Source organism: Podarcis pityusensis (assembly GCF_964106645.2).
Source record: "Podarcis pityusensis genome assembly, chromosome: Z".
NCBI classification, from domain to species: domain Eukaryota; kingdom Metazoa; phylum Chordata; class Lepidosauria; order Squamata; family Lacertidae; genus Podarcis; species Podarcis pityusensis.
In genome coordinates this window covers 6,960,210-6,984,324 of record NC_138044.1, presented here as the reverse complement: position 1 = coordinate 6,984,324, position 24,115 = coordinate 6,960,210, and the positions used below count along the sequence as shown (strand labels likewise).

The following is a 24,115-nucleotide window of genomic DNA, read 5'->3' as shown; positions in this document are numbered from 1 at the left end:
AGTATCATAGAACTGTAGAGTTGGAAGGGATCCGGAGAATCATCTAGTCCAAGCTGTAGGCTTCTGAAGGGTATCAGACTAGCCACTGTGAGAACAGTATGCTGGACTAGATGGGCCTGATCCAGCAGGCTCTTCTTATGTTCTTATGCTCCATCTCAGTCCCTGAGATCTCTGAGGGGGCAATTCTTGTAATAGTTCCCTACATGCCTAAGGTCTGGCTGAACTTTACTATGGACTAAGTCTTAGGGATGGCAGGCTCTGCTCTGAGAAATTCATTGCATGTAGAGGTTTGGCAGGAATCATCCCTGACTTTTAGCTATCTTCTAGCTAGGCAGGCAGGCAGGCAAGTCTTAGAGACACTCATTCAGGGGGCTTCATCTCTACCTGGTGCTGGTGGTGCAGCAGCAGCAGCAGCCTGGCCTTAGGGGGGGTCTCATTCGGTAAAGTTCCATAGGCTGTCCCCGCCAAAGGCTGTCCTGCAGACCAGCCTCTCTCTGCCTGGACACCATAGCTAGCTTGTAGGGTGCCTGCCTGGCCTTTTAAACAGCCCCTGAATGAGGGAGCTCTCAATGCCTCCCTTAGCTACTCACTAAGGTCATAGAGCCTGTTCTGCTGACCAGCATCCACCCCTCTGCCTGGACACCAGAGCACAGTTCCGTCAGGGAGGCAGCCAGCCAGCCACGAGGTGAGAAAGGAGCTCCTTCTATAGGAGGGGAAGGCAGCCCAGTGTGTAGCCTCTCTTGCAGACCTTGTGATTTCTTCTTAGGACATGATACATTCTGCATTCTTGTACAATAGACATGGAGAAGGGTGCAGGAAATGTGAAGATGAGTAGCTGTTTGGAAGCTATCTTTTTTTATCTCCAGTTTAGTTTTACTTGTATGAAGGCTAATGCTGTGTAGTGTAATACTGTAGGTGCCACACTTTGTGTATTTTGCTTGGCAAGGTTATTACCGTTTTCTATAATGTTATTTTCTAATTTGTGTGATTCAACTGCACTACATACTGCAGGGATAGCTGTGTGCCTCCAGATGTCCCTAGACTCCAGCTCCCATCAGTCCTAGCTACCATAGGATTATGGAAGTTGTAATCCAACAACATATAGAAAGCCACAGCTTAGGCACCCTTGGACAGTCAGAGATGCTGTAGCTGCAAATTTCTTGCTCTGAGTTTGACTAGATGACCTCCAAGGTTTGAACACTATTGTGCTCAATATTGTTCAACAGAATTTGGACTTACTATCCCGCCTTTCACTCCCCTCAAGGCGTCTCAAAGCGGCTAACAATCTCCTTTCCCCTCCTCCCCCACAACAAACACTCTGTGAGGTGAGTGAGGCTGAGAGACTTCAAAGAAGTGTGACTAGCCCAAGGTCACCCAGCAGCTGCATGCGGAGAAGCGGGGAATTGAATGTGGTTCACCACTCTTAACCACTACACCATGCTCGCTATTCACAAAGGCAGGAACCGTACGGTTTGAGTACTTCCTACAAATTCCTCTCAGCTGGCCATCTCCAGAGTGCAATTCTCTTTCTCCAACATCGTCTACATGGAAGACAGTAACAAACTCCAAAGGAAAATTCAAATGACTATGTTTAAAAATGTGTAGGGAGCATTTGTGTAGATAATGGTCAAACAGGGTGAACTGATCACCCTATTCTCACCCCTGTGCTGCTCTTCCACCTTCCATGATGACATCATCTGATTCTGATATTCTCCTAGCCCCCTCCTCACATTCTGCAGGGTTACCGTAGAGACAGCAAGAAACAACTTTGCATCATCGCTATTCTGTTGCCCACTTCTTACTGGATGTTGTTCAGTAAGCAGTGTGAGGAGTGCTATCATATTAGATAATTGTGGTTTTTGTGTTAGCGTACCTATCAACATGGCAGGTAGGAAATTGTGCCATCTAGATGTTCATCTGTTCTGCTTCATTGTCCCATGAAGCAGACAGAGAAGCCAGCTGAGAAGTTAAGGATTTATAGCTGGGGATGGATGAAATCTTCGGACAACTTAAGAGATGGTAGCATACATGCAAGTGGATTCTGTGATAGACAGCAAGAGAAAATGGAGAAAGGCAGATTCCCTTAAATAGCCACCCAAGTTAGTCAAGGTCCCAGTACCCCCCACGGGGCTTAGATAAGCCATGACTAAGGCCTATTCAATGGCCTTCAGTGGGACTTAGTCTTGAATATATATTTCACTAGATGTGCTGATAAAGTCTGAGGCTCCTTCAAAAACATATTTATTTTCAGTACTACGGACCATCTACACTGCATTTTGTAGAACAATGTACATTGCACTTGTCCAAAGCAGCTTACGAACCAAGAGTTTCCAGGGAGCAACAACACAAAACATCAGTTTGGGAGGAAAAGCAGTAGATAAATAAGTAAATATCCATAAATGATCCACATTGATCCAGAACCAAAAGCAGTTTGGTTAGATTCTGCTCTCGTGTGAGAGCCTGAAATAGCAATTGAGAAATTGCTATTTCTTTAGATGAACGATGATCTTTGTTGCTGTTGTAACCCCTATCTCACCAAATTATAGAAACAGGTGAGCTTAATTGGTGTAAGATTTAGCCGATGCCTAAATCTTTAACCGGGGTGGGCCTCTACCATCACGGAAACTTAGGCCCCTTTCCACTGGAACAGAGGAACCCCACTGTCCAAATTGGGAGCCCTGTCCCTATGCCATCAGCTACAAACAAGGAAATGCTTCTGGTCCTCCAGCAGGTAGAACCCCAAACCACCCTGGGACCTCCTCGTACAGGAGTGGTTGCAAACAGAAATGAACAAACTTCAGGCCTCTTTGCAGAGGATATAATTTTATGCACCTCTGACCCTATCACAGCAGGAAAAATACTATGTACAGAGTTGGAACAGTTCTTCAGGGTCTCAGGATTGCAAGATACTTTTAAGAAAGTGGAGGTCATGCTTTTTCATACACCACCCCATTCATACACAACAGACTTCAACAGCAATGTTGAAGATTCCAATAGCTAGGGAAAGTTTTATATATCTGGGGGTGCAAATTACCCACAATTTGAACAAACAAGTTGTATCGGTTTAAAAGCTCTAAATATGGATATAATACATTGGAATTAATGAAGACTCTCCATTATGGACAAATTAGTTGCATTGAACAGGGCCGTCTTTACCCGAGGGTGCAAGAGGTGTGGTGGACCCAGGTAACAAATTCTGGGGGGCACCAAATGTATACCTACTGTATACTGGTCCCTCTCGGAAAGCAATGGAGGAAATGTCCCCGCCCACCACCTCCATTGCTGTTACTCCGTAGCATCAAATATTGAGCCGAGTCAGGAAACAAAAACAGTTATTTCTGCTGTATCATTTTTGTGGGTGAGTGATTCTCCTTTGAGTTTGCACCCCCCCCCCAATCTGGGAGCTGCTAAACTAAATTTGTGGGCGCTGGGCGGATCTTTGCACCCTGGTGGCGCATATACTAAAGACAGCCTTGGCATTGAAAATAATGATTGTAACTCCATTTCTTTTTTTCCAGACTTTAGTGAAGACCTGAGACGGAGAAGGACCCTGGAACCTATCCCTGAGGGTTTCCAAAAAAGCCCGCCCATCCGTGGGAAGGAAGATAGGAGAGACCTGGCCATAAATGGGATAGGCATACCTAACCCCCAAAGAAAAAAATACCAAAGCCCCAGAAGTGGAGAAACGGGGCATCCGAGAGAACAAAATAACCCTTGAGGAAAGGCCTAAAAAACACTCCCAAAGCTTCTTTCGGCTGGTGCCCCCTCCCCAGCCCCCCCTCCCTGCCGATGCCAGCAACCCAATTTGGGCGGAGGCTGGCACCCCTCTCCCTCCTCATCCATGTGGATTACCCCGAGCCATTAGCAGGACCATCTGGCTAGCATCCACATGGGTGGGCACCTCCCTCTCACCTTTCCCTCCCCACCTGCTGGAGACCCCTGTCCAGCGTTGCTGGCAGGGGTCCCACCCTACCTGACCCACCATCTTTGCCCCCCCAACCCTCCATATTGCCAGACACCCAGCCCTCTGAAATAACACCTCCAGCCCCACCTCATCCAACCCTAGCCCATCAGGGGATTAAATACATACGAAGCCTCCGGAGAATTTGAAACATCGAGTCAGGGGATGAGAGGTTCCCTCCATTGACCAAGGTGAGTCTGTGCCCACTCAGTAAACCTCTCAGCTTTGACACAGAAGGAAGGGTCTTGTCCAACTAATCAGTGTTACCAGTACAGCAAAGTTGGACGTTATAGGAGATTTTGCCCACAAGCCAACAATGCTAACCCAAAGAATTCAAAGAGGTAGCAAAATATAATTCCCAAATGCCAGCAAGAGCATCCTCTGAGGGGCGAGGCACCTCATCAACAGACTAATAGTTCTTACCAACCAAGAGGGGAGGTGGGTGCCTTTGCCGCCTTTCCCCTACCTCCAAAACCTTCTGGAAGCGAAAAAGGAGAATGCCGACAACTAAATAGGAATCCCATCCACTCAGAACTCCTGTGTCCCGTCTTAACCCTCTCTGTCACTGACCCCATGGACAAAATGCACATAGATGACCACCAGTACAATTGCCAACTAGACACAGGAGCCATGTTTTCTACCTGGAGTGAAAGCCACCTAAACCCAAGGAAAACTTGCTAGAGGTAAAGCAGGAGCACCTAGAGATACTTTGGTAACTGGAGGCAGCAGTGCCCCCTTGGTTCTGGGGTACCACTCAGTGGTATAGCTAGAGGGGTGTGGGAGGGATGGGTGAGGGGAGGTGAGAAGGGGAGCTGTGGTTTCTTGTTGGGAATGAGCTGTAGTTACACACTTTTTGTATACAGGAGGGTCCTAAGTAGTGTAGACATTGCTGAGCCCGGCAGGCCCCGCAAATTTCCACCATTGTTTGTTAATCAGGTTAAAACGTTAGCAGAGTCATTGTAAATTCAGCAGTGTAAAGTATTATAGATATAGCGGGAAGGGAGAAATATGAATATAAGGGGAAATTAGAATAGGCAGTCTTAATGGATGAAGAAATAGAACCATGGAAGGGGGAAGGGAAGGTTATATTCAGTGAAATGTAAAACACTCTAATGAAAAATGATAAATACAGTACAGTTATAAAAAGGGGGGAACTGAAAGACAAGTACCCGCCCCCCACAAAAAATATATCCTGCCGCAATTGATGCCATTTTGGCGAAAATTGATCCGGGAGCTGAAGAACCTTCCCTTTCAGGGTTTTTCATCGTGAAGGACCATAGTTGCTGCCTTCCTTTCTGCAGGGATTTTGCAGAAGACCACCCTGGTGGGCTGCATCTCACTTACTTAGGAATATATTATGAGCAGACGTTTGAGTTTTCTGCCCCATTTTGAGGAAAAGGCCTAAAAGATACCTGGTCATCATGTCCTTGCACGTATTCCCAAGGCGGAGTGATGGCTCTGTGGATTTTTACCGGGACTGGGTTCTTGCAAGAGATGTTTTGGAAGCCAGCTGACGGAATTCTGGCTGGGAAATGAGCACCTTCACCTGCAGACCTCCTTGGGTAAATGGCACTCCTTCTTCACTCAGATCCTTCTGCTCTGACCTCCACTTTCTATTTCACCGCCATCTCCAGGGTCCTCTCCTTGTGAAGGTGGGAGAGCCAGTGTGCTGTGTGACAGTTAGAGTGTTGGACTGGACCCAGAGAAGCCCGGGTTCAAATCTCATGGTGAGAGAGTGGTGCAAGAGTCAGCAGATGCACACATGAGAAGCTTCCTGCCAGACTGTGACTGTGTCTAGGTCTCCTTCCATAGCTATCCTCTGCCCACCTCTAGGGAGGAAGGGTGGCTGTGGTGTGGAATCACAAGGCTGGGGAGAAGTAGCAGGCGGCGTGACTCCCCCCAGACTTGGAGAAATGTTTGGGCCAACTGAAGTAGGCAAGGAGGGTGAGGCCCTTCTGCGGTGGGGAGGGTGGCTTTTTGTGTGACACCTTTTAAAGACCATTCTAACCTTATGTGTCACACTTGGGGGTGGGGGGGTGGCAGCTGCTGCTTTGGGATCTGCACCCCAAGGTGTTGCTACAAGCCATTTTTTTTACTGCAAAGGATAATAGACCTTGGGTGATTCTATTGCACCCCCTGGTGATGTCATTGGGAGTGCAACATGGTCCAGCTTCCCCTCCCTCCCTTACAGTTCACAGTGACTAAAGTGTCCTCTCTGGCCATTATATAGGTGACGCTGTAGCAGAGGGAAAATGAGGTCCACAGTTTCCTTTGCCTTGATGGTCTGTAGCAAGAATCTCTGGCTTTTCCCTCTGTTGCCTTACAAACTGGCAACAGAGGGATTATCACATATGTGCAAACTTGGTCTGACTTTGACTGGAGTTTGTTCTCTTCCTCACAGGCAATTCGCTTTCTTGTCATGCCTTTCTCAACCAAGAAGAAACAGCAGGAGCCCAAGAACCGGAAATATGCAGAGGTGCATAAAAGAGTTGGTGGTACAACGACTGCCACCTCTACAACATGGACCTTTTCAACTGGAAGAATCAAATGCCCAGTTTTTTCAGCTGACTCAGGTCAAATGACCAGTCTAATGAAATCAATCATGTCCACCCAAAGCCCACTTGCCCATAAGCCCATAAGCCATTGGTGGACCCTCTTTTGACTTGTGAAGAGCGGTGGCTGCAGCTAAGGGAGCCCCCACCCCCAAATCAAGGGTACCCTCAGGCAAACTCAGTAACAGCTGCCCCCTCTCAGGACCCGGCTTGGAAAATAGATGATGGGTGTTGGGAGTAAGACTGCCTTACAGAAGCCAGATACAGACACAAACAATTTTACTTTCTTGAGAATCTTTCTTATGATGCCAGTTTCAGCTGCCTGAAAAGAAAGGAGTTTTAGCAAACTAAAACAAATAAAAGTGAATCTCTAAAGCTCAGTAAGTCAACAATGACTAACCAACTTAAGCATCATCAGCGCAGAACATTAGCTAGCTTCTAAACTTTGTTATGATATTATAATACATTTGTAGCTTTAAAAATCTCATATTCAGTGCTGTTTGGTGGGAATTAATACAATATGCCAATGACAATACAGTCGTACCTTGGTTGAAGAACAGAATCTGTTCAGGAAGTCCGTTCGACTTCCAAAACGTTTGCAAACCAAGGCGTGGCTTCCGATTGGCTGATTGGCCCTGGAAACAATGCCGACAGCTGAAATGGATGTTCGGGTTCCAAAGAGTGTTTGCAAACCAGAACACTCACTTTCGGGTTTGTGGTGTTCGGAAGCCAAAACATCCGAGTCGCAAGGCAAGGAACGACTGTATGTTATATACCTCTTGTATGTTATATACCACCTTGCAATTTTTATGGAAGTGTGCGTTTTAAATACTTCAATAAGTAAATAAATGCCCTCCCATGTTCTCACACCTCAGCAACTGGAATTCAGAGGCACTGTACACTACATGTGACAGTGGAGGTTCACATGTAGCAGACCTATCCTTCCATGATTGGCAAGCCACAATATACACATCAGAAGCCCCACATTAACTGGATGATCCTGGACAAGGCATAAGTCAGGACTCTGCTCCCCATTTGTAAAATGAGCAGCAGTACAGAATGACTTCTTATAATGGCTCTGGGGAGGAGGAGGAGGAGGAGGAGGAGAAAAGTGTGTGTTGGTTTGCATGCAGAAGGTTCCAGCTCCAACCCCCAGCATCTTCACATAAGGCTGGGAAAGATTCCTTGTCTGAAACCCCTGAGAGCCACTGCCAGCCAGTGCAGACAATAATGAGCTTGATAGACCAATGGTCTGACTCAGTGTAACACAGTTTCCTGTGCTCCTAATTCTTCTTGTATTCAAGGCATGCACAGGAAAATGCTGGAGGAAATCTTTGCCAATAGCTTTGTGGAAAGTACATCCAAGAGTCTTTGGCAGTTGTGCTTTATGGAAATTTACAAAACAAAAGCGTGAAAAATGCCCGTTTAGAAGCTCAAAAACCACATAGATGAGCAGAGGACTATTCAGAGCTTAGGACATTTGGGGAAGGGGAAGGTTGTGACATCCAAAAACAAAAGAAGTAGGTTATATCCAACTAAGTTCTACTCAAACTAGACCTACTAAAATAAATAAACCTAAATCATTCCTATTAACTTCAGAGGAACTACTGTGAGTAGGACAAGCACTAGATATAACCCAGTGTCATAATAGTTGGTTAGTAAGCTGCTCATATTGGCAGCCAAGCCACCTAGGACTCGCTTAGGAGGAAGAGTGAGATGTAAATTAAATATTTGGAAATGCACCCATCCATTCAGAGTTTATTTTGTAGGGAGTAAGAGATGCTGATGATACTGCTATGTTTAAGGGAATTATTTCTCATTTAAAAAATATACTCATCAACACTGAGAGCTCAGCTCATCCTACCGTAGGAGAAAGAGGCATTTAAGAAGCATCTCCTCCCCACCAACCAGATCACAAATGCAGGATCCCACTGGAAGTGGATGCAGCTTCCCAGCCCTGCAACTGAGTCTCAAAGAGCACCTCTTCTTTCATTCCATTATGCATCAGGCCTCCAATGAAGAGAATCATCCTAAACAAGGAAAACCATTTCTCTGCAGCTTCACATCCAGGTACTTCAGACTTGATCTTCTAAAGGGCCAAGTGCATAAGGAGAGGGAAAGGCATGCTAAGTGTTCTTGCCCTTCATCCATACATACTGGGGTCAGGGAAGAGAAGATTAATCCCTTCAACCTTCTCATTAAGGAAAGTGAGGGAAACCACTTTGGCAAATAATAATTGATTTCTAAATTTATCCCATGATTAACTGAGATTCCCTTCCACAAATCTGCATGCAGGCTGGAAGGTAATGATTTAAAGCCCAGCCTCCTACGGGAATGTGGAAACATGCCTTCACAGGTTTCAGAGGCAGGATTCAGCCCTCTTCAATTTAAGCCCCTGTGTGAGATCTGCAGCCTTCCTGCCAAAAAGCCAAATGAACCAGGCACACAATGAACACACTCTGTTTTTAATATTCAGCACTGTCACACTAAAGGCGCAACAGTTAGAAGTCAATGGGATGCATTGAATGTGGACTTTAAATTAAGAACTGGGGAAGCTGTGACTCTCATGTGGCTGGATCCCAAATTCCCATCTGCCCCAGTCAGTGGGGTCAATGGCAGAGTTGCAGTCCAGCAACGATAGAGAACCACCAATTCTCTATACCTGACTTAGCTGAAACTCTTTAAGCATTCTATAAAGTGGGCTTAGACCCATTAAAGCTTGATTAGTGACAATGAATTTATAAGGTCTTTTAAAGGCACCACATGGTTCTTTAATACTAGATCTGAAACAAACAACATATTTTATCTGTATTCAAATTTGAATCATAGTAATGAAGAATAACTTCAATTTTTCTGAGTCTGGCAGCTGTGAAAATGGAACTGAACATGAAGTTTGAGGTCCTGTGATGGATTCCAGAATCTGAGGTTAGGTTAGTTTAGGTATTGTCTTTCAAGATAAGGCCTTGGGCGAAGTGAGTGAAATATCCAGCTGAGGGCAAAGGGAGGCCCGCTCATTTGCCTGTATGACAAAATGGCAGCCCCTTGGTTATTCAGATTGGCTACTTTACTGGGTCAGTAAATGGTTTGACCAACTCAGCAGGTTCACTCTGCTGCAAACCTACATGTCATAGATGCAGGTTTGGTTGGGACCCATTGGCAGGGGTGGATTTTGGTAACATGGTGCCCTGAGCCAGAACAAAATTGGGTGGCACCACAAAAGTGCTTCTTATTTTCACAATTCTTCCTTTTGGTACAGTTGCTTTTTAATGGATTGTCTCAGTAGGCACTTGTATAAATATAGGTTTTATTGTTGTTTCGCACCCTATTGACTTGGCACCCCATGCAGGGAAACCACCTGCAATGACCTAAATTTGGTGATGCCATTGGTATCATTTGAACCGAACAATATTCAACTACGTTGTATTCAGACTAGACCCACTTAAATAAAAGGACCTGTTAGTCATGGTTTTCAAACTTTTTTCCCTGGGTCATACTTTCAGAATAGAAATTTGCTCGTGCCACACCAAAAAAATTTCTTGATCAGAAATACATCAAAAAACAAAAAACAAACAAACTCCTTGTTGTTGTTTGGTCATTTAGTCGTGTCCAACTCTTTGTGACCCCCTGGACCAGAGCACACCAGGCACTCCTGTCTTCCATTGCCTCCCGCAGTTTGGTCAAAGTCATGTTAGTAAACAAACTCCTAGTAGTGCTTGATTTATAACATAGAGCACAACTACTTTATAATACGTTCATGGCACATCCAGAAAGAATAAAACAATGCAGATACATAAGAACATGAATTATTCCAAAAATATAATTATAAACAAGTCTCTTACTTATAAACCTTCGGTATGTAAACAAGCACAATGAGAAGTGTGAGCTTGGACAGGAGTTAGGATGAGCTGGCTTGCTGCAGATTCAATATCATACCCAAATTCCACTTACACACCTTTCTTAAACGTTTCTGGGACAAGGAAAACTGTGATTTAGAGAGATGCCTCTTTCTGCTGGTGAAAATTTACAATCTGAAAATGTGTAGGTACCACTTTCTGTCATTAAGAACAACAAAAAGAAAAACTGGTAGTTACAGTGGCTAAGGCAGAGCGAAAAGCCTGATTTATGGTTGATAATAAAGATTAAACAGACAAGGGAATTCTCTGTAAAAAAAAAAATCTTTACCCCTTTTTCTTTTTTGCAGCTAAGGATGCTGAAAGTTAATTAGCTATTACTCCTGTGGGGGGGGGGGAATCCAGGTGAGATAAGATTCATTGAGATAGTGATTTTAAGGTGGAACCTTAAATTCAAAATATTAAGGTAGACTAAGTTGCTAATAATATCCAAAACAACAGAAAGATCCAATATGACAACGATACCTTTGGATCTCCCAGTCGGTGTTAGTATTGTTCAACAGTTGATGGCTGAACAATTAAAAATGATAAGATCAGTGTTTTATGAAAGGAAGAAAGAAAATGAATCAGAGATATATGAAATGGAAAATGGAAATGGAGAATACCTAGAGGCGTTAGACCAGGGGTCAGCAAACTTTTTCTGCAGGGGGCAAGTCCACCATCCCTCAGACCTTGTGGGGGGCCGGACTATATTTTTTTGGGGGGAGGGAATAAATTCCTATGCCCCACAAATACCCCAGAGATGCATTTTAAATAAAATGACACATTCTACTCATGTAAAAACACGCTGGGCCAGATTTAGAAGGCAATTGGGCCGGGCTTTAGTTTGCCTACCCATGCTTTAGTTTAGACCAAATGAGTGAAAAGCTGGCAGGACTGGAAGATGAAATAGTCAAACTGAAGAAAGCAGATGGTAAAATGGAAATGCCTTCCAAACAAGGGTTTGGAGGAGAAGATAAAATCACCAGTGGTGAGATGGAGAATTATCTGGATATGGTATTGATGGAATTGAGGAGGTGGGGGAAGCTTTGGGGAAACTTAAGTCCTGGCCTTTCTTCAGTTCTAACAGAGAGAATGTATTTTGCATACTGTTGTAATGAATTCAGGAAATGACACTCTCTCTAGAAAAAAGAATGGAGAAAACAAAAATGGAAGCTCCTAAAGGAGGAGAGCGGGATACTATAATAAATACAATAGGAAATGTAAACACAACAGGAAATGGAATTTGAACATACGGAACTGGGCATGAACTAAAGAGGAAAAAATGGAATATTATCCCAATATGTGATCGCCGTGGAGAGATTTTAACATGAACATGACCCCTCTTGGACTTTTCATGGGGAAAATGAATAAATCTGAGACACTTAGATTTAAAAGAAATAATGGTTAATAGAAAGTGAATATTGAGATTAGCATGGACTGAATGTCATATATATATATATATATATATATATATATACACACATATATATATATATTTCTTTTTTATTAACCGGCAGATGGAAAATCGTACTTTTTTGTAACGTTTTCTAATGTTTCTTATCTTTTGTCTTTTTATTTTATTTTTTTCTCTCTCTCTTTCTCTTCCTATTTTCTTTCTTTCTTTCTTTCTTTCTTTCTTTCTTTCTTTCTTTCTCTTCTTTGTTTAGAATCATATGCCTGCAACTTTTGCTAAGGTCCAGGGATTGTGTAATCATGAGGGTTGTAAATGGGTGGTGGAGGACCCTGGGTGAGAGACAGGGAAATGTTGGTCTCCCAGGGTGAGGCTGGAAAGAGAAAAAATAGATCCCAGGTGAGAGCTGGGAGGAGCTACTATCTTCTGTGGGTGGTATAAAGGCGATGAATTAGAGAGGGCTCCGTATTCTACTTATTTTATTTGTATTTTTGGTAGCCATTATTTTATTTGTACTATAAAAAACTTAAATAAAAATCTCATTATGTATGTCAGAGAACCACTGTGTAGGCCTGCAGACCCTCCAATTGTCCCTATTTCCCAGGGACACCTCTGATTTAGAGAAGCCATCCTGGTTTCTGATTTGATCCCAAAATGCCCCACTTTGCCTTAGGATGTCCCTGCCTTAGGGTGTGTGTGTGTGTGTGTGTGTGTGTGTGTGTATCCTAGTCACTGCCTCAAAACCCCTCATTTCGCAGCTTGGCATGAAACTATACCTCACAGAAGAATCTATGACTCTCCCATGCTAGCTTGCAACTTCAGGCCTAAAGGAGATGCTGGGATTAGAAGCCAAGCTGCAAACTCTTTCTGAAGATTTAGTCTATTTATTACTCCTGTTACTGGGGAAACCTCTTTTATTTTGTTGATATCCAAAGTGTTCTCTGGACACACACCTCCGGAGGGGTTCTGAGAGACTGTGGCTACAAGAGCAGTAGCTCTGTGATGTTTTCAGCCTCTATTCAATTAACTCCCTCAATCTGGCACTTCTCCACCAACAGAATCTGCTCGGAGGCACAGGATGCAATTTCAGAGCCAGACGGCAAAAAAAATAAAAAATAGAAGCAGGAGGGTGTTGTTGAGGGGAGAGAGAAAAGTGAGAGACTTGGAATGCTGACCACTTTGAATAGGGCGTTGAAGCAAACAGCCACATTTGGAAATCTTCCCATACTGAGGGTCAGGGTTTGGGGGTAAAGTTTGACACCTGCCATCGTTAGTTAATTTTATTTTCTAAGAAAATCAGTTTTCAGTGTGCTCTGAAGGAAAAGGGGGAGTGATGAGTTGGGCTTAAAAAGGGAAGTGAAGGAATTTGTCTAGGATCAAATTCTACAGCACAGCCAAGAAACAAGCTTATTTTGTTTCCTTGATCAAAATGTTATTGAGTGCCTGGGATCATTAGACCATAGGATCAGACTTCTAATTTAACCTGAAAGACCACCAGCCCCTGTAAGGTCACTTAGATCACCCTACAGAATATTATAGGGTAATATTCCACTATTGCCCTTATAACCATGGAATGCCCTTCCTTCTGCCTTTCTTTGTGTGCCTCCTCCATGAGAGGTCTGGAGGGTGGCAACATGAAAATGGGGCCTTTTCTGTGGTGACTCCTTGCGTGTGGAATGCTCTCCCCTGGGAGGTTCGCCTGGTGCCTTCATTATATGCCTTTAGGCATCAGGCAAAATCGCTACTCTTTAACCAGAGCTTTGGTTGTTTGTCATCCAATACCCCCTTTTTGGGGGGGGGGGCAGGGGTTATTTAGATGTTTCTATCTTTATTTGGATTATGTATTCTGTGTTTTTATATTGTGATTTTATCTTGTGAACTGCCCTGAGACCTACGGGTATAGGGTGTTATATAAATTCAAATATACTACTACTACTACTACTACTACTACTAATAATAATAATAATAATTATAACAAATAAGTCATCATTTGTTTCAGAAGTCTTGAATGGGGTTCGAATCCTGTCAACCAAAGCCCCATACAAAGACTTCTGTTTGTGCAATGGGGGTTTCCCCTCTCTCCTTCCCCTGCATGCATCCTGAAACTGGCTTGGCCAGGTGGATGGATTCCGGAGAACACATAGGCAAGTTTCTTAAGGTTCTTCTAGAAGCTCAGAGCACAGTCCATCACATTCCTTGGACAAGCCTCACTGCCGGCATCTTCATTCTTTACCTTTTGAGCAGTGGTACCCCCACAATATTCAGGGGTACTCTTTGATGCTATATTTCCTCTGTCACATACAATCCTCAGGTGCACATTCCAGGGAGCCAAGGTTCACCACCACTCTTTGCCACAAATAACAGCATGTAGCCCTCTTCAGGGATTATGTTTGCATGTAAAAGCAACACAGAAGCCACAAGAACATTTTGCAATCCCAGTCCCCTTCCAACAATTTGGAGGGTGAACATCTTAAGTGGGCAGTCTCCTGTACATGTGGATGCTCCCTAGGAAATTTAGAATCCTAATCCTTCAGGCTTCTAAACAGGATGGGATGCCTCTATGAAAATAGAAGGTTCCCCACATCAGTTCAGGGCCATATCCAACAGAGTGCTAGGTTAAAGTCACTTAGTGGTATACTTGCGCTTGTGTGGTCCTGATTGACTCCAGCTACAAAATTAATTTTTTGTATCTTTATTTTTAGATCCTATTATTATTATTGTGGAAATTGTTCGATTTGGTTGTGTAGCTTTTTATGTGTCTTATTGTTTATGACTACTTTTGTTATGTTTGTAATTATGTCAGTCTTTTTGTGTTGTAAGCTCCCTTGAGCATGGTTTTAACTATGGAAAGATGGCACCCAAATAGAATGATGATGATGTAGCACAAAGGAAAACAAGTACATTACCAAATATTGTTGTGCAACACACTGCACAAGAATAAACAAATCCCGTACAACAAACTTTCACTAGCACAACTGCTGCATTCGATTCCTTTTTTGTGCGACCTTTAAACTCTGCCCGAAGGCTCTTGCACTAGGGGGCACAGAACACTGAATGTGCTCCATTGTTTTTAGACGCAAGTAGAATACTAGAAGATGGCTCATATTACAGTGTTGAAAAGACACTGCATTGAATGGGAGCTATATACAAAGTATATTCCATGAGTTTGCTAGACAAGCCCACCTCACATGCAGAGAACAGTGCCTTTGGGCAAATTGCAGGCGATCCTTTGAAGGACTCTTATCATTTTAACCAGCAGGAACTGCTTTGAAAGCAGAGTTTTATCCTCTTCAGTGCATTCCATTAGATTATTATTTAATTAGGAACTAGCCTGTTTGCATCTTTCTTTCTTTCTTTTTTGTGCAAATAGAAGTTTGGTTTAATTAAGTCTATTTGGAGTACTCATTTCAGGAGGAAAAGAAAGGAAAGGCAGCAATGGAGTGGGTGGAGGGGCGGGAGACAAAAATGACTACCTCAAAGGCTACGCAGAATCACTTCTCCAACCATCATCACCAGCAGCCTGGGAGGAAGGACATTTTTTCCTTTATGGTGGCTAGCTTCATGCGGCTATGAATTATTGAACGGGGAACTGTCTCTTTCATTTAGCAGTAGGATGATGGAATGGAAACGCAGCCCTCGGAAGGTTACTGTCCCTTGAGCAGCAGGGACTGTGTGTGTGCAGAATGGCATCTGGCATGCCCTTCCCAAGCCAATTCCCCACAGAAAAGGCAACGGAGGGAGGGAACGAGACAAGCTACTTACCAACAACTGCTTAGCTCTTGTTAACTGTCAATCAGCACAGGACATCTGAGACCAGGGCAAGAACGGATCAAAAAAAACTGATCGTGATGCAACACAAAGTTTTCTAGAGTTCATCTCTATAGTTTGTTTACTGGGGGGTGGGTGGGGAGATGCCTGGTGGGGATTTCTGACCCTTTATTTGCTAGGCCCTCATAAAAGCGTTCCTGCTAATCTGTGCAACAGCCTGAAATTAATTCGCAATACCCTCCACCCTCAGATGTGCAGGGAACAGTGGCTGAGAAGAGGGTTCTCCCTGTGGCAGTTCCTCCCCACAGGTATATTATTATTAATATCTGTTGATTTACAAAGTGTATAACTCTAAATCAAAGTGGTTTTCAAGTATAAAATTACCAAAAAACCCCGCACATACAGTAATTAAAATGCACAATAAACAGATACTCCAAGTGTCCCTATTTTCCAGGGATAGTCCTGGTTTTACAGAAGCCATCTCAGTTTCTGATTTCATCCTGGAATGTCCTGCTTTTCCTTAGGACATCACAGTTTTCACCAGAGAAATGTTGGAAGGTATGGTAGGACTTCAGAGGGTATAGAGTTATGTGACCCCTGAGCCAAGGAGATAAGTAACTATACAACCTTTAGAATACATCTGAAGGCAGCCCTGTATAGGGTTTTTTAATGTTTAATGGGTGGCAAATAGATAATAAAGTGAAGATTATGATTAAAGAGGGTGTCCCCATTTTCATTGGATAAATGTTGGAGGGTATGAACAAAACTATTTCCATCAAGCCATTAAAATAAGCATCCACAATTAAAGCACGTACAATAAAAACAAGCATATTAAAACAGCATAACAATTAAAAAAGTTAAAATGGTAATTAGAAGAATTAAAAGATGAGAATCCAGGCAGGAGAGGTTATGTTTTTATTGCTTTTGTGTATGTTGAAAAAGCACCTCTTTCCACCCTGGTCTTTGACAATTAAGGTATTTTTGTAGAACTCTCCTCTTTTGATCTATATAATCTAAACTGTACTGATTTTGCTGGAAGTGTTTTACTTCTTTTTTTAAAAAAAACAACCTGTATATAAACTGTTCTATTTCTTTCACTTGTATGATTATACTGTTGTAATCTGCCCCAGAAATTTATAATGAAGGCTGCGTAATACATCTTATAAATTCATAAATAAAATGCAAAGGATCAAAAACAGCTTAGTGTCTTTAACCTTTAAGAATGTGTGATTCTGTGTGTGTGTGTGTGTATATATATATATATATATATATATATATATATATATATATCATATTGTAATGGTTCTAGGGGTTGCTCGTGCGTAAGCCGGTGCAAACACCTGGCTGGATTGCCTGAGTGAACCTTTTCTGTCCGGACAGCCACTCACCCGTGGCTGTCTCAATCGCTGGCAGAATCCGTCAGTGGGCGTTTCTTAAACTTCTTCCAGCAAAGAAGCTCTTTGACGCCTAGTCTCCTCCTACTCTCTCTGCGCAAAAGCCTTCTGTGCAAGGAGGGCATAGGCAGCGGAGGACCCCTACTCTCCCCGCTGGTCCCCGGCAAGGAGTCATGGGACCCCCTCGCCGCTTCCCCCATCTGCCCCCCTTCTCCACTGGTGCTACGCTGATTCTCTTCCCCAGAAGATGGGCTGCCTCTCCCAATCCCGCGACGGTCTCTGGAATCCCTCTGGATCTTGCTCTCTCCCTCCGGCACTGATGGCAGTTCCCTGACACATATCTGCCTTGATAAAGAGACTATCTAGAAACATAGTTAGAACCAATTTGCTTATGCAGCTGCTTTCTGTCATTGGGATGGGCAGTACAGTGGTACCTCTGGTTATGTACTTAATTCGTTCCGGAGGTCCGTTCTTAACCTGAAACTGTTCTTAACCTGAAGCACCGCTTTAGCTAATGGGGCCTCCCGCTGCTGCTGCGCTGCCAGAGCACGATTTCTGTTCTCATCCTGAAGCAAAGTTCTTAACCCGAGGTAATATTTCTGGGTTAGCGGAGTCTGTAACCTGAAGCATATGTAACCTGAAGGATATGTAACCCGCGGTACCACTGTAGTTCGCCAACACTCTCTACAATATGTGCCTTCCTATCTCACCAAAGAAAGGGGCGCAGGTGGCGCTGTGGGTTAAACCACAGAGCCTAGGGCTTGCCGATCAGAAGGTCAGCGGTTTGAATCCCCGCAACGGGGTGAGCTCCCGTTGTTTGGTTTCAGCTCCTGCCAACCTAGCAGTTTGAAAGCACGTCAAAAGTGCAAGTAGATAAATAGGTACCACTCCGGCAGGAAGGTAAATGGCGTTTCCGTGCACTGCTCTGGTTCACCAGACTGGCCACATGAGCCAGAAGTTGTATGCTGGCTCCCTCGGCCAGTAAAGCGAGATAAGCGGGGGGGGACGGGACGACTATTTTTTGGGGGGGGGGGAATGAACAAATTCCTATGCCCCACAAATAACCCAGAGATGCATTTTAAATAAAAGGACACATTCTGCTCATGTAAAAACACACTGATTTCTGGACCGTCTGCAGGCCAGATTTAGAAGGCGATTGGGCCAGATCCGGCCCCCGGGCCTTAGTAGATTGAACCTGAGACCCTCTGCATGGAAAGCAGATGCTCTACTACAGAGCAACAGCCTTACAATCTGTGCACCTGACCTGCTTACCCTCTTTTCTTAATTTCATTTTTGTTGTTGCCCTCCACAGAGCAGATTACAGCATACGTTACAAGAATAGTAAATGAGCAAGCCAATCAATCAATATTTATTCACTATCAGAATCTATAAATAAATAAATAAATAAATAAATATTCACTATCTGAATCTATAACGTACCAATTAAGATAGCAGCAGCAGCAGCAGCAGATAAAACCTCAGTACTTTGAAATTAACCAAATGCAGACTGGAGTAAGCCAGACCTCAAAAATCCTCCTAAAAACTAACTAAGGAGGGAATGCTAAGTGGTTTCCAGAGGCAGTTATATGAGATGCGTTTATCTACTCCTATTCCTCTGTGAGAATACCAAAGTGAAAGGACAAAGCAGCCCAAGGAAGAGAGATGCAGCAGTCTCTACACATACCTCTCGCAAAGGTGTTATTGCAGATTTAAAGCCAGACTTGTTAATATGAGCCCACGGGGCCTTTAAAATATATATATATATATATATATATATATATATATATATATATATCCCCAAGCCAGGTTGGATAGAAAAATCAGGATTTTATTAAGGAGGTCAGATTTCCTCTATTTTATATTTGACTTTTTAAAAAACACAGGAATGGGGGGAGCTATGGGCAAAGGCAGCCAAATCGTCCATGAAGAGTAAGAATTCTCATTTTCTCCACAATGCAATATTTTGGGTCCCCACAGGCAATACAGAAGACATCAGAAAGTACAAAACGGGGGAGGGGAAATCCTCTCTACACCAACCCTGAAATAACCTACATACATGAGCAGCAGCCAATGATTAATAAATAATAATAAAAATAATAAAGGTCCTACAAAATATCCTCCTGCCCACCACCAAAAAATAAGAAGCAGGATGGACCTGGAAACAAGTGCATAGTGCAGGACAACTGTTTGTCTAAGTTCCAATTTGACATCCTCCAGGAGCTATTCATAATAGCTCTGATGATTTTCTCTGAGGAAAATAGGGCCATCCTAAGGAAAAGTGGGACATTTTGGGATCAAATGGGAAAATAGGACACCTTCTTTAAATCAGGGATGTCCCTGGAAAATAGGGACACTTGGAGGGTCTGGGGCTGTAGCTCGGTGGTAGAGGGCATGCTTTGTGTGCAAACAATTTCAGATTCATTCCCTGGAATCTCCAAGTAGGGCTTGGACTCCTGAATGATGTTCCAGCACAGCTACTGCCATTTTGAGTATGTAACACTGAACTAGACAGATTAATGGCCTGGCTCCATATAATGTGCTCCGAGAGAGAGCTTCTGCATAGCAATACATTTGGAGGCTATATTCTCATACCCAAATGCTTCAACATGGATGTCAGCAACCTCTACTCAGGCCTCTACTTGCAGGAAGACCTAGCAGTACTTTCCCTGAGTCTAGAGCATTTATTAAAGGTTCAGTTAAAAATATATTACACAAGGAATTAATGGCTTCAAAAAACCAGAATTCCCCCAGCACTAACAAGCTCCTCAGTGTTCTGTCTTCTAGGAACATTTGTGGACCATTAAAGTAAATTATAAGGAACTTAGAAAGACAGCTGAAGAATGCAAAGAAGAAAAACTGAGTACAGTGGTACCTCGGGTTATATACGCTTCAGGTTACACACTCCGCTAACCCAGAAATAGTGCTTCAGGTTAAGAACTTTGCTTCAGGATAAGAACAGAAATTGGGCTTTGGTGGTGTAGCAGCAGCAGGAGGCCCCATTAGCTAAAGTGGTGCTTCAGGTTAAGAACAGTTTCAGGTTACACCCAGGAAGAATGGCAGATGAAGTTGATGGACTACATGGAACTGACGGAAATGACTGGCAGAATCCGAGACCAGGGAGAGGAGTTGGTGGAAGAAGATTGGAAAAAGTTTAAAGATTATCTACAGAAATATTGTAAAATTAATGAATGTTAGAAAAATGTTGAAATGAAGTTATATGGCTTTAGTAGAAATATTATAAGGAATTAAGTACAGATAGGTTAATAGAGTATTAAAGGAAAAAAATAAGGTTAGAATGAGTTAAGATAATTTTAGGATAGAAAACAGAGGAAGATGGAAAGGAATTGCTGAAATAATTAACAGAAGTGGAATACAAAAAGGGAGGTGTGAGGAGGTCGTGGAAATAAGTGAATGAAAGATGGGATAATGAAATTGTTTGATTTATTGTATTGTCTTTGTCTTGTTTTGTTAATTTGATGTGTTGTATTGTATTGTTTTTCTTTTTCTTTTTTTCTTCTTTTTTTAGTGTTTTTTGAAAAATAATAATTTTTTTTTTAAAAAAAGAACAGTTTCAGGTTAAGTACCGACCTCCAGAACGAATTAAGTACTTAACCCAAGGTACCACTGTAGCTCTGCAGCTACAAATGCAATTCTCGTCCACACTTTACTTCTAGATTAATGATACAGTGTGGGTTTTATTATTATTATTTACAGAAGTTTTTATATACCACCCACTCATAAAATATTATGTCCAGGGTGCAAGGGGTGGGAGAGGTACCTCTATCCCAGACAAAACAAAAACTCAGTTCAGTTTGGATGGTGGGATCATGCTGCAGGGTGAAGCCCACCCCTTCCACTGTCTGACATTATACCCAAATCAGACAAACTATATTTTGTTTGAAATATAGGCAACCTTGTATCAGGAAATTTTTAGTCTAATGTTTTACAATTTTTTATGTGCTGTAAGATGCCCAGAGTGATGGGTGGGGCGGGTATGTATGTATAAATAAATAAATATTCCATAGTTTGCCTGATTTGGACACAATGGTAAGCTTTAGCTTTCCTGGACAAGGAAGCAAGGGAGGAAATCTGAGTGTATGGAGAAAGGGTAATGCATAAAAAGTATGCACCTGTGGCACAGTCCCAAAATAGGAAAACAATGGTTTGAACATTATGCATGGACCAAGCCAACTTGGTTTGGCTGCAGAGATCCCAGCTTGCTAAACCATTGATTAGCAGCCAGGAATGAGTGACAAAACCACACACTCCTTCCTTCCTTCCTGGAGGTTTATCTCCTGCTTTAAACAAGCCACAGTTAGACATCAAATTCAAAACAGGGTAATGTTCATTTGCTAACCAGTGTGCTTTAGATCCTCTTTATTAAGCTAACATTAAAGCACAGTTTCCAAACTTGGACATGCATTATTTGAAATTTAATCAAACCAAGATAGAAGCACCAGGAAAGGAAGGAGGGATCGGACAAAGGGTGTGTGTGTGTATGTGTGTGTGTGTGTGTGTGTGTGTGTGTGATCTCAACACCCATTCTCAGTTGCTAAACTGTGGTTTAACAAGACTTGTGTGACCAAATTGGGCCAATCTCTCTCCAGGCCTCCATTTTAAGTCCAAAGTCTCATGAAGTTTTGGATAGCAATTTGGTTTTCCCCCCAATCAGTTTTACTGTTTTTCATTTGCCAGCATCCATCTATCTAGTGCTCTTTTTATAGAAAAAATGTGTCAGTACTCACTACGAAGTTGTTACAGTAAATGCTACACATTTCAAAAAAAGGTGCCAGTAGCATCCATCCATCCATCCACCCACCCACCCACCCTCCACTCATTTATATTAAAGAAGAAGAAGAAAAGAAGAAGAAGTTGTTATTTATATGCCTCCTATCTGACTGGGTTGCCCCAGCCACTCTGGGCGACTTCCAACAAATTAAAATGCACTAAGACATCAAACATTAAAAACTTCCCTATACTCCCTAAAACTTCAGATGTCTTCTAAAAGTCAGATATCACAATGCACTTCAATTATTAGGGAGAAAACTAGAAAAATCCTGCTACTGGCAAGACAAGCCCGTTCAGCCACTACTTCCCCTTGCAACATACTGCTGCATTGAGCTTGTTTCCTTTTCATTGAATTATTCCATGTTCTTGAGCAGTTGAAAGTAAGGAAGCATGCTTATCTTCACAGTGGCACTCCCCACACCATTACTTATATTGCTTTTTTGTGGTATGACACCCTTTAAAGAGTGGGTAGAGGTACAAAAGACAAAGAATGTCAGGTTATTGGCTTTCAACATTCTCCATAGAGAAGCTGGAACATGTCCATATTTAAGCTATGTGGTGGCAGGGCCTTGTCAGTCTCTGTGCAGATGATATGGAAAGAATCATAGAATCATAAAATCAAAGAATCTTAGAGTTGGGTCATCTAGTCCAACCCCCCCCCCCAAAAAAAACCCACACACATAATGCAGACCCTTTCCAGACTCTTTATCATCTTGGTTGCTCTCCTCTGCACAGGTTTCAGCTTGTCAACATCATTCTTAAATTGTGGTGCCCAGAATTGGACACAAGCGTGGTCTAAGGCAGAATAGAGTGGTACTGTTTTTTTCCTTGATCTGGACACTGAGTCTCTTGGGCTTGCTGATTGTAAGGTTGCCAGTTTGAAGTGGCACGACAGAGTAAGCTCCCGTTGCTTTGTCCCAGCTCCTGCCAACCTAGCAGTTCGAAAACATACCAGCACAATCAGATAAATAGGTACCGCTGCAGCAGGAAGGTAAACGGTGTTTCCGTGCGCTCTGGTTTCCATCACTGTGTCCGATTGTGCCAGAAGCGGTTTAATCATGCTGGCCACATGACCCATCTGTGGACCAATGCCAGCTCCCTTGGCCTGAAAGCAGAGATGAGTGCCACACCCCCAGTTGAATTTGACTGGACTTAACCATCCAGGGGTCCTTTACCTACTTTACCTAAGCCCCACTGAATTCAATAAAGCTAACTCCCAGGTAACTGTGTAGTCTTATACTGCAATTGTAAGCATTTTTACCCAGAAGTAAGTCCAACTGAATTCAATACATCTTACTCTCTGGTATGTGCCTGATCATTCTCACAGTTTCCATTGTGATGGTGATGCTATATATTTATATCTTTGTGCTGAGGAGACCCAAGTGCCAACAGTTTTGAGAATCTTTCTTACAATGCCAGTATCAGTTGCCTCAAATGAAAGGAGTTTTAGCAAACTAAAACTGATAAGAACACATCTCCGAAGCTCAGTAAGTCAGCAGTGACTAACCAACTTAAGCATCATCAGTACAGAACATATGTTAGCTTCTAAACTCTGTCACGGTGATATTATAAATACATTTGCAGCTAAAAAAAGGTTATAAAGATTTAGTTTTCCTGTATGTTAAATGATTATTGTTTCTATAAAACTCTGTATTCAGAGCAAGACACAGCCATTGGATTTTTGTGCAGTGGATTTTATACCCTATGCCAATGATAATAATTGAAGAGACTTAGTGCCTGAGGTGAACAGGAAGTATTATTATTATTAGCAGTAGTAGTAGTATACCGGACCCATCTGGCTGGGTTTCCCCAGCCACTCTGGGCAGCTTACAACATAAATTATTATTAACTTTTTTGAAGGAGAGGGTAAAAATATAAAATCAAGATATGTTGAATTGCCTTCTTATTGCTGCACATCTATCGATTGCCTAAAGATGGAAAACAATGACTGAAATTCACCTCATTTTGGTGGAGTGACATATTGAAAACTGCATTACATGAAAAACTTACCTGGTACATCTGTTTTATGAAAGGAAAAACAAATATAATCTATTTTATCTCAGTTTTATAGGATTTCACTGAATATATATAAAAAGAAAAATTTTATTTTTCTCTTAAACGAGTTGGGATGAGGAACATCTAACTGGCTGACCATTTTTCTTAATATGATATAGACCCTTTTATTCTTCATCCTCCTTGTGTGGTTTCAGTCATAAGTTTATGTTTCTGCACATCTTGCAAGTCATGTGTGCCACACCTCTTGTTCTCCCATTTCTTATGATGGTAAAGGTAAAGGTAAAGGGACCCCTGACTGGGGTCCAGTTGTGAACGACTCTGGGGTTGTGGCG

General features: G+C 42.7%; 1 protein-coding gene and 1 long non-coding RNA gene across 5 annotated transcripts in view; one reads left to right on the top strand and one right to left on the bottom strand.

Annotated features, from left to right (window-relative positions):
- Positions 1–24,115, bottom strand: part of ASTN2 (astrotactin 2) — a 704,920-nt gene that overhangs the window by 567,553 nt on the left and 113,252 nt on the right. The window contains exon 1 of one of the 4 annotated variants that reach the window (XM_080990793.1): positions 385–496. The exons of 2 other annotated variants lie outside the window; for them this stretch is intronic. The gene's annotated coding sequence lies outside the window, so the exon portion shown is untranslated. Of the gene's footprint in view, positions 1–384; positions 497–24,115 lie in introns of those variants that run through there. One more of the 4 variants, XM_080990794.1, reaches the window with a different exon arrangement.
- On the top strand, positions 5,594–6,888 carry LOC308468200. The gene is made up of 2 exons (XR_013981519.1): positions 5,594–5,688; positions 6,363–6,888. It is a non-coding gene; the product is annotated as an uncharacterized lncRNA (long non-coding RNA).